Here is an 8790-nt window from a genome sequence, read left to right as displayed (position 1 = left end):
CCTGGTTGTATCCTTGGACTACTAGTCTTACTTTATATCTTACAATAATATCATTTTCATTTGATTTATTTCAAAAGACCTAATGTGTTCCTATAACATGTCTATCCTTAGGTGTAGGAGCAAGTTCTCAAACTTTTTTTTTCTTAAACTGGTTAAGTTCTTCTTGCATAGGAAGAATCCAATGTTCATACTCGATTGCATCATCATTCTTGGATGGTTCCACTTGAGAAACAAATGCCATGTTTAGAGAAGCATCATCAAATTTTAGGCGAGTAGTAACTCCCTTACTTATGTCACTAATGATATTGTCAATAGGATGATATTGATGGGTTCTCTATTCTTTAGGTAAATCAGAATGAATATGCTCTTCTTGTGATTATAAATCATCATCTATTTTCAAATGATTTGTGTTGGCTGTAACATCACTAATTGGATTTTCCAAGGAGGAACTAGGATAGTCATCTTGTGATTTCTCTATTCTTTAGATTGCCTATGTTTTGATGTAGACAAGGATTTATTGAAAGCTTGAAGTTGACTCAACAAATCAACATTCCATGGACTCAAGGGCTTCATGTCTACACTAGGTTCCTTAAAATAGTCATTTTTAGAGTCTTAGATGTCTGCCTTAGATATTGAGTCTAGGTTAGGTAAACCTAGATGCAATTCTCACAATTCTTAAAAATAATCAATTCATTTACATGAGACATGCCATCTAGATTATTATATGTTCATGTATTAATCATACATGTTACTTGTGCATCGTAGGCATAATATATCGGTAAAACATGTATAGTTGATGAGCATAACATATAGGTAGTTTACCATTTAATCATTTAGCTGAAAAATATGCCAGTTAATCGATTAAGGAAGGTGTTAATCAATTAACGTGAATTCGATTTTAAAAGATAACTGAAAACATGAAAACAATTATTCTCAACAGCCCTTTAATCGATTAAAAGGGCACTTAATCGATTAATTGTGTCTCAGAAAGGTTTTCTATATAAACTGTGTTTTTAGGTCCTGCAACATACATCATATCATTCATTTTAGAATTGATAGTTACATATTTTTCGTGCTCAATTGTGTTATTTAGGCAGTGTGAAATGCATTGTGAGATAGTTAGAGATAGTATCATGCTTAGGGTTTAATTGTCATCCAATTGCATGCGATTAATGTGTTAAACTTTGCTATCTTTTCTTGCATGATTCTTGCATTTCTTCAGAAGAATTCTAGGATAGAAATTCTCTGTTTCTTCACATTAATGAACTCATACATATTCATGTTAATTTGTGAGTTTTGTATAGGGTCTTTAGCTGAGTTTCAATTGTAATATTTTGAGCTACACTATGCTTAATAATACTCTGTTTTTGTATTTTTTTTGTTGTAATGAGGGAGGTCGTCTCTTGGTGCCTTACCACCAAACAGATTCAATACGTCTTCACCAAGACTTAGAGGTCTTGAGTTTAGAATGTTTTCTTGGTTGGGGCTAGATCACAAGAATGGTTTTATTAGGTGATTAGGTGAGTCAAACCAAGAAAGGTTCTTGGTTTCAAGAAGGGATCGTCTAAGTTTTTATATTGGAAGTGTGCATGTAACAATAAATTCATTTCAATATTAGTGAGGAAATCTCCTGAGATCAAAAGGGGAGGCATGGATGTAGTTTGTAAGTGGACTCGCAAACAAACCAGGATAAAATTCCTTGTTGCGGGCTTTTTCTATCCTTAATCTCTCTATTCAAGTTGTAATATTGCCTATTTTAAGCTGATAATTTGGATACTATAAATTTGCTATTTTGAGCTTCATTCTGTCCAAGTATATATGCTTTATCTATATCTGATTATCGGTGAGTGGCTGTGCAATAAGCCATTCCGCAACTTGCTATTTTCTGCGAGTTAATCGATTAAGACAGAGTGTTAATCGATTACTAGGGCTTTTTCCAGAATAGCGCTTCAGCGTGAAAAGTGGTAATTGGTAACCGCGAAACCTCCCTCCCCCCCCCCTTCTAGGTGTGTTCTGTCCACTGATACCTAACACTTACTATCAATGATGCACTTGTCAGGATAGAATGCCACATAGAACCCTTTGTCACAAAGTTGACTTATACTAAGTAAGTTGTGCTTGAGTCCCTAAACATATAGAACTCCTTCTATTCTTGTAGAAGGTGGCTTCCCGACTCTACCAACTCCAAGAATTCTTCCATTATTGTTGTCACTATATGTAACATAGCCTTTGTCCCTTAGAGTAAGGACAAAGAACTTTCCTGAGTCGCCTGTCATATGTTTTGAGCAGCCACTATCCAAGTACCAAAAATCACTGGCGGTTCCCAATATTCCTGCAAAACATGTCAAGTAATATTAGGTACCCAATTCAGTTTGGGTCCTATAGGGTTAGCATATTTCTCTACCCATTGAAAACATCCAAGGGGTACACAACATTTTCTAATCATGCAAGTATTAGGTGTATGCCCATGAGGGATAATAAGTGTAGATGGGTTGATGCTTTTGTATCCTAGTTTTAGATATAGAAACATGGTGAGTATGGATACTTTATTTTTGAAAAATTATTTTTGTAGACACTTCCTTTTTCTTTTATAAAGAAGGTTTGGAAAAATTTAGACCTCTATGGTCGGTGGAGGGTCTTTGCATTTTTAGCATGTTATTCAAGTTTATACTATTCTTGTTTAAACTATTGAGTTCAAGACTCAAAGTAGAAATTTTATTTTCACGAGTAATACACTTTGGAAAAGAAGAAGAAGATGAGTTGCTCTTCCTTTTCTAGTTCTAAAATGGAACTTGTGTCATTATCCTCCTATGCACTGTAAGCTCGTCTACCGGACTTCTTTTATGGTTTTGGCTTGAACGGATTTGTCTTTAGTATAGGGCAGTCCATCTTCATGTGACTAGGTTTTCCAAGTTCAAAACAATTGAAGTTTTGATTTGAAGTGGAAACTTCATTGCTCTTCGTGAATCTTCTTTATTGTCCAGCCTTACCACCTTTGTTTTTTTTTAGAAACTTGCTGAACTTCTTCACTAGCATGCTCATATCCTCCATGTCCTCCTTTTCTGATTCATCTACCGATGATTCATTCACCTCTTCTTTTGATTTAAGAGTAATATTCTTCCTCTTCTTCTCTTGATCTTCATGTTGTTCAAGTTGGCTTAGTTCCAACTCGTGTTCTTGCAACTTTCCAAAGAGACCAGGCAAAGACATCTTTGATACACTTTTATTTTATAATATGGTTGTCACCTTGGGTTACTATTATCATGTAAGTGGTCTCAGAAATTTCAAGTTCAAATAAATATTTGATAGTATCTTACCAAATGCAATCAGATGATTTGTGAGGTGAGTAAATCTCTTTTGGAGACTAGTATTTTCTCCCGAGACTTCATGTGAAACATTTCATACTCCTTGGATAGGGTATTAAGCCTAGACTTTTTAACCTCCTCAGTTCCTTCATGAGTGCTTTCTAGATTATCCCACATCTCCTTAGTGGATTTTCAATTTGATACTATAAAAAACTCGTCAATACCCAAGGTTGAAGAGAGAATGTTTTTTTCTTTGAGATCATATTGCACTTTCTTTTTATCTTCATCATTCCAAAAGGATTTTGGCTTAACTTCCCTTTCACTATTAACAACACTAAAAGGTTCATAGGGTTCTTCCTCAATTGCATTCCACATATCCAGGTCTTGAGACTCTATAGAGATTCTTATCCTAATTTTCCAAAACTCATAGCATTCTCCAACAAAGCTTGGAGGGTGATTGATGGTGGAACCTTTTCCGAAAAATGATTTGGAGGCAATTTGTGAAGTAGGATTAGTTTGAGAGTAATTTACCCAAAAAAGCTATGGTGCCAATTGTAAGCTTTAGATGGAAAGTAAGAGGAGTGGTGAATTATGATGGAAAATGGTCTATTTTTCTATTGAGATATCAAAGTTTTGTGCAGTGGAAAATAGTCGTAGAAATCAACCAAGTTAAAACCAAAATGAAAGCACAAGAAGAGAGTTGTCGAAGAGTGTACATAGAATTTTATACTAGTTCACTTTCTTATCCACTGAAGGTTATATCCAGTACTCTTGTAGCACAAGAGATTTATCCACTAGATACTTTGAGATGCAATTACAATTTCTCTTCCTGAGACCTCTGTACCTTACACACTCACAAATATCTAACCATGGAAAACAACCTTTCCAAGTTAACTCTTTTCCCCTTCTCACCACACCCTTGTGATGACAAGTATTACAACAAGATGAAGAATTAAATCAATGGCAAGATTGCATTTATAAGTATTTGACTATTGCTATTACTTACAATCCTTCTGCTCTCAATATACTTAGTAAACAATGTTCTAATATTTTTTTAAACTTCAGAACTTAGCACTTGAAGAAAATTCAGAAAAAACTGAAAGTTTAGAATCAAAGTTGCAAGAGAGTGAAGGAAATTGTTTAACTAAGTTGTGAAAATTTCGTGTATCAATTGTTTTTGTTGAATTGGATGTTTCAATGAAGTTAAATAGGCTTCGAATCAGCCATGATACACTTCCCTGAACATGGGACACAATTGGAATAAAACCCATTCACTCATGACTAAAATTGTTCATTCAGATTTGAAAATCTAGTCTTCCACAACTATGTGTAATCGATTACTATGACAGTATAATCGATTATCAAAACTTGCTATCGAAAGTGGTAATCGATTCAATCAATTAATCAGTTACTCAGTGTCAGTTATGCTTTGTAACTATTTTCTTAGTCAGGTAAGATGTTATGTATTTCCACTAACCTGTTACCAATTGTCATACAGTTTTGGTAATCTGTTACCCAGATCAAGTAACCTGTTACTCAGGTCAAGTAACTTGTTACTTAGCATTTTGACATTTTTTGAAGACTTATCCAATTCTTTTTAAAAATAGTTTTGAATTCTTTGAGCATCGCTACTAAATAAAAATTGAGCATAAGGATAGAAGTACATTTTGAAGACTTAATCTGTAATTTCCTTGAAGCTTCAAACTTATATATCTTCATAGTCTTCTTCATTTTTTTTTGTGATATTGATTTCTTCATCAAAATCGTTCCAAGGTTAGAAGCAAGATCTTCTTCATACAAATTTTGGAGCATTAGCCATCCATCCAAAGATTGAATGCTCTTGGTTCCAAATGAGGTTAAAAAATCACGTTTTTTCACCTCATTTTCCAACTCCATTCCCTCTTAATTTCTTTGAAATAAAACTCCAAAAACAGCCTAAGAAGAGAGGAAATTGAAATGGGCATGCCTTTTATAGGCAAAGTGAGAGGTGCCCAACCCCCTTTAGGACTGCCCAACACTTCCTTTTCTCACCCTTGGAAAGCTAGGTTGGCCAGCCTATTATGGGCTAGGTTCCATGCATGGTGACACATCCTACTTGTTTGTCATAGCTTAAGTCTTGCATGAGGTAATATGTTTGGTCTTCAAGTAAAGAAATGTCAAGTTACTTGGTGAGTTGGCCTAGATTCCTTCATGGTGAGTCTTTTCTTGGTTGGTTGGGAGCTAAGCAGCACTTTGTCCATGCCTAACTGCTGGCCAGCTTTCTTCAAGTGAAGGTAACCTACCTTCATTCAAGTCGAAACAACCTTTTTCTTATGGTTCTTGAATTAATTTTGGTTTGTTACTTGGCACTTTTAGAATGATTTCTTCCAGGCAAGGTAAGCTTTTAAGTTATGCATTTTGTTTGGCACACCTAGCTTAGATTTCTTCAAGGTAAGGTATGCTACCTTTCTACAAAATTCAAAGAAAACTTGGAAAAGAGGTGATAAAAAATTATTGTATTTAAACATGGAAAATTTATCTAAAAAATGTGTTATAACTTGGGTTTTAAACATGAATAATGAAGATAAGTGCCTTACAAAGTGATGGAAAAGTAGAAGGTTTTGGGACTTATTAGTGGTAACTACTGTCGCGCTCCGATTTTTGAAACGCGGCCTCTTAGAGTGGCCACTACATTTTATGGTTAAAAATGTAGAAAAATCTTTAAAGCCTCGGATTGTGATATCCAGGTTCGGGAGTCGATTACGGATCGAGGAAGGTATTAGCACCTCGTCCGCCCGTAATTAAACGATACCCTTACCAATTGTATGATTTAAATACTCTTGAATTATTTAAATTGAATTTGTGTGCAACAAGATATTTACTTATTTTTTATTTTTAAGTCTGGCTGCTACGTATTCCTATACATTTTAGGAAATCAAGACGTACGTAGTTCTAATTTTGAAATAGTTTGTTGGTAAAAATAATTAACTCCTTAAAAAATGTGAAGCAGCAGAAACTAATGTCCGCACCGCATCCCATTTGAAAAAGGTTTGAAAATAATTTTAATATATTTTTTAGCTTTTTATTATTATTTTAAGAATTAATATAATTTTTATTATTATTAATTTAGGAATTAATCGAATGAAAAGAAGCGTCGTAACGCAATCGTTCAAGGATGATATGAGGACAAGAAATGTTACCATGACCTGCCTCCACCTTTGATTAATCCCAAAAAATATATTTTTGTTATAAACAATGTTATGTGAAATCATTTCAAATTACACTACTTCTTGTTAAAAATAATTTTAAATTTAACAATATTCTGAATTTGTACAAATTTCAATTTTTATTTATTTACAAAAAAAATTAATTAATTAACTATTGAAAATAAGTCATAAAATAATATTCAATAATTAGCTAATAAGGAGAATTTTACCATCTTTTTTGTTATTATTATCATTATAAACATAATAAAAAAATAATTTTATTTATTTTTTTATAAACAACTTCTAGAATAAAAATGAATTTTTTACTGTATTTATCAATAGGTTATGTTTAATAATGCATATTAATATGAACATAATACAAAAGAAATAAATAAATAAACCTGATTTAGCTATAATCCAGTGCAACTAAGGAGTAATACTATCGTCTGCGTGTCGCTTAGATATTGATTGAGGATTGAAAAGACCTAAAGGGAGCCACGTGTTCGTCTGTGTGTGGCTGAGAAGGTGAGAACACGGGGTTTACCGTGTGCTTGACTGTACTGGAATGAGGGCCTATGAGGGATTGATCAGACGCGGAGGAGTCCACGAGAGTACCGTGGATGACTTACGTGTCACGTGCGGATACAATGAGAAAAGAGGTGCACGACGTCTACGGTAGTCACGACCACAGGCAATCAAAATGCTGGAACATGAGCTTGGATTCTGTACAGTCACGTTCACGCTGGAAACCTTAGAATCACCGACGTGTCGAACCGGGATTGGCTGGACTTGGATCTATTGACCACACTGCCACATGGCACGCTTGGACTGGCCAGAAAAAGGGGAACACAGCTGCTATAATGCACTCGTGTGCACTGAATCCCACCTCTCTGTGCAGTGTTATTATTTTTTTTGCAGAGCCTTTCTCTATCCTTTTCTCTCTTTTCTCTGTATGCAGATTTATTTTTTAGCCACCAAAAAAAATACTAACCTACTTAACTCTATTTATAGATGAATTTTAACCTAATCTAACCCTAACAACATGCTAACAACTCCATATCTACTAACCCCATATCCCCATAACAGTAGGCATCACTAACTCAAATTTGACTTGGTGTATATATATTATTTTATTACCCTTTTTTTATAAAAATACATTTTTAAACTTGGTTTATTTATTAAATTATTTACATATTCGAATTAAATAAATAAAAAATAACAAATTTTTTTTAATATTCTAAGCTATATCTTAAATTTATATTTTCAAAAAAACTAATACTAAAAATTATTTTATTGTTTATTTGGAATTTAAAATCTCATTTTTTATTTATTTTTATAAATTCGATATTAAGTATAAAAATTAATAAAAATTATTTTTAATTATCTTTTATTTCTTTTATAATATAAACTCGAAAAATATATAAATAAATATAATATTCTTATCATTTTAGGATATTTGAAATATCTCATTTAAATTCATAATAAACCTAAAATTCATAAATAAATAAATAAATAATTATTTTGAGAAAGTAATTACTTTTAAAATAAGTTGGGTTTTTTATGGGCCAGGCAAAATGGGTATTCACAGCTGCCCCTCTTTACTAGTTGGTTAGCTGATAGCAAGCAAATCGAGGTTTGAGAGATACCATGATAAGTGACTAGTAAAGAAATGAATGTTAATTTTGTTGAGGCTTAGAAGAAACCCAACTTGCTAAATCCTAGTGCTCGAAAATATCAAACTTTCTTCTATGAGTTAAACTATCTTCAAGATGGTCTGAGTTTTATGGATGCAATCCAAAGACACAGGTCGGTGTACTGCCGGAATATAGAGTGAAAGTAGTGAAACCAATGACGCAGGTTGGTGTACTGCCAGAATTTGGAGACGTTGGGTTAAGGACCGAGAACGCTGGTCGGTGTACTGCCGGAACTTGGGATGAAAAGAGTGAAACTAAGGACGCAGGTCGGTGTGTTGCCGGAACTTGGAATGAAAAGGGTGAACCCAAAGACGCAGGTCGGTGTACTGCCGGAAATTGGGATGAAAAGAGTGAAACCAAAGACGCAGGTTGGTGTGCTGCCAGAATTTGGATGACACTAGGAAATAAGACCAAGAACACAGGTCAGTATACTACCGGAACTTGGAAGGTGAACCCAAAAGATGCAGGTCGGTATACTGCCGGAATTTGGAAGGAAAACGTGTATGACATGTTTTTTGTTTCATTTTTGTATGAATGCAAATGACTATTATTGATGCATGCTATGAGATACTCATGTTTGGTAATTCTATAATTGTTTTCATATCA

This window comes from Lupinus angustifolius, chromosome LG04 (genome assembly GCF_001865875.1).
Source record: "Lupinus angustifolius cultivar Tanjil chromosome LG04, LupAngTanjil_v1.0, whole genome shotgun sequence".
In the NCBI taxonomy this organism is placed as follows: domain Eukaryota; kingdom Viridiplantae; phylum Streptophyta; class Magnoliopsida; order Fabales; family Fabaceae; genus Lupinus; species Lupinus angustifolius.
This window is presented reverse-complemented; position numbering follows the sequence as displayed.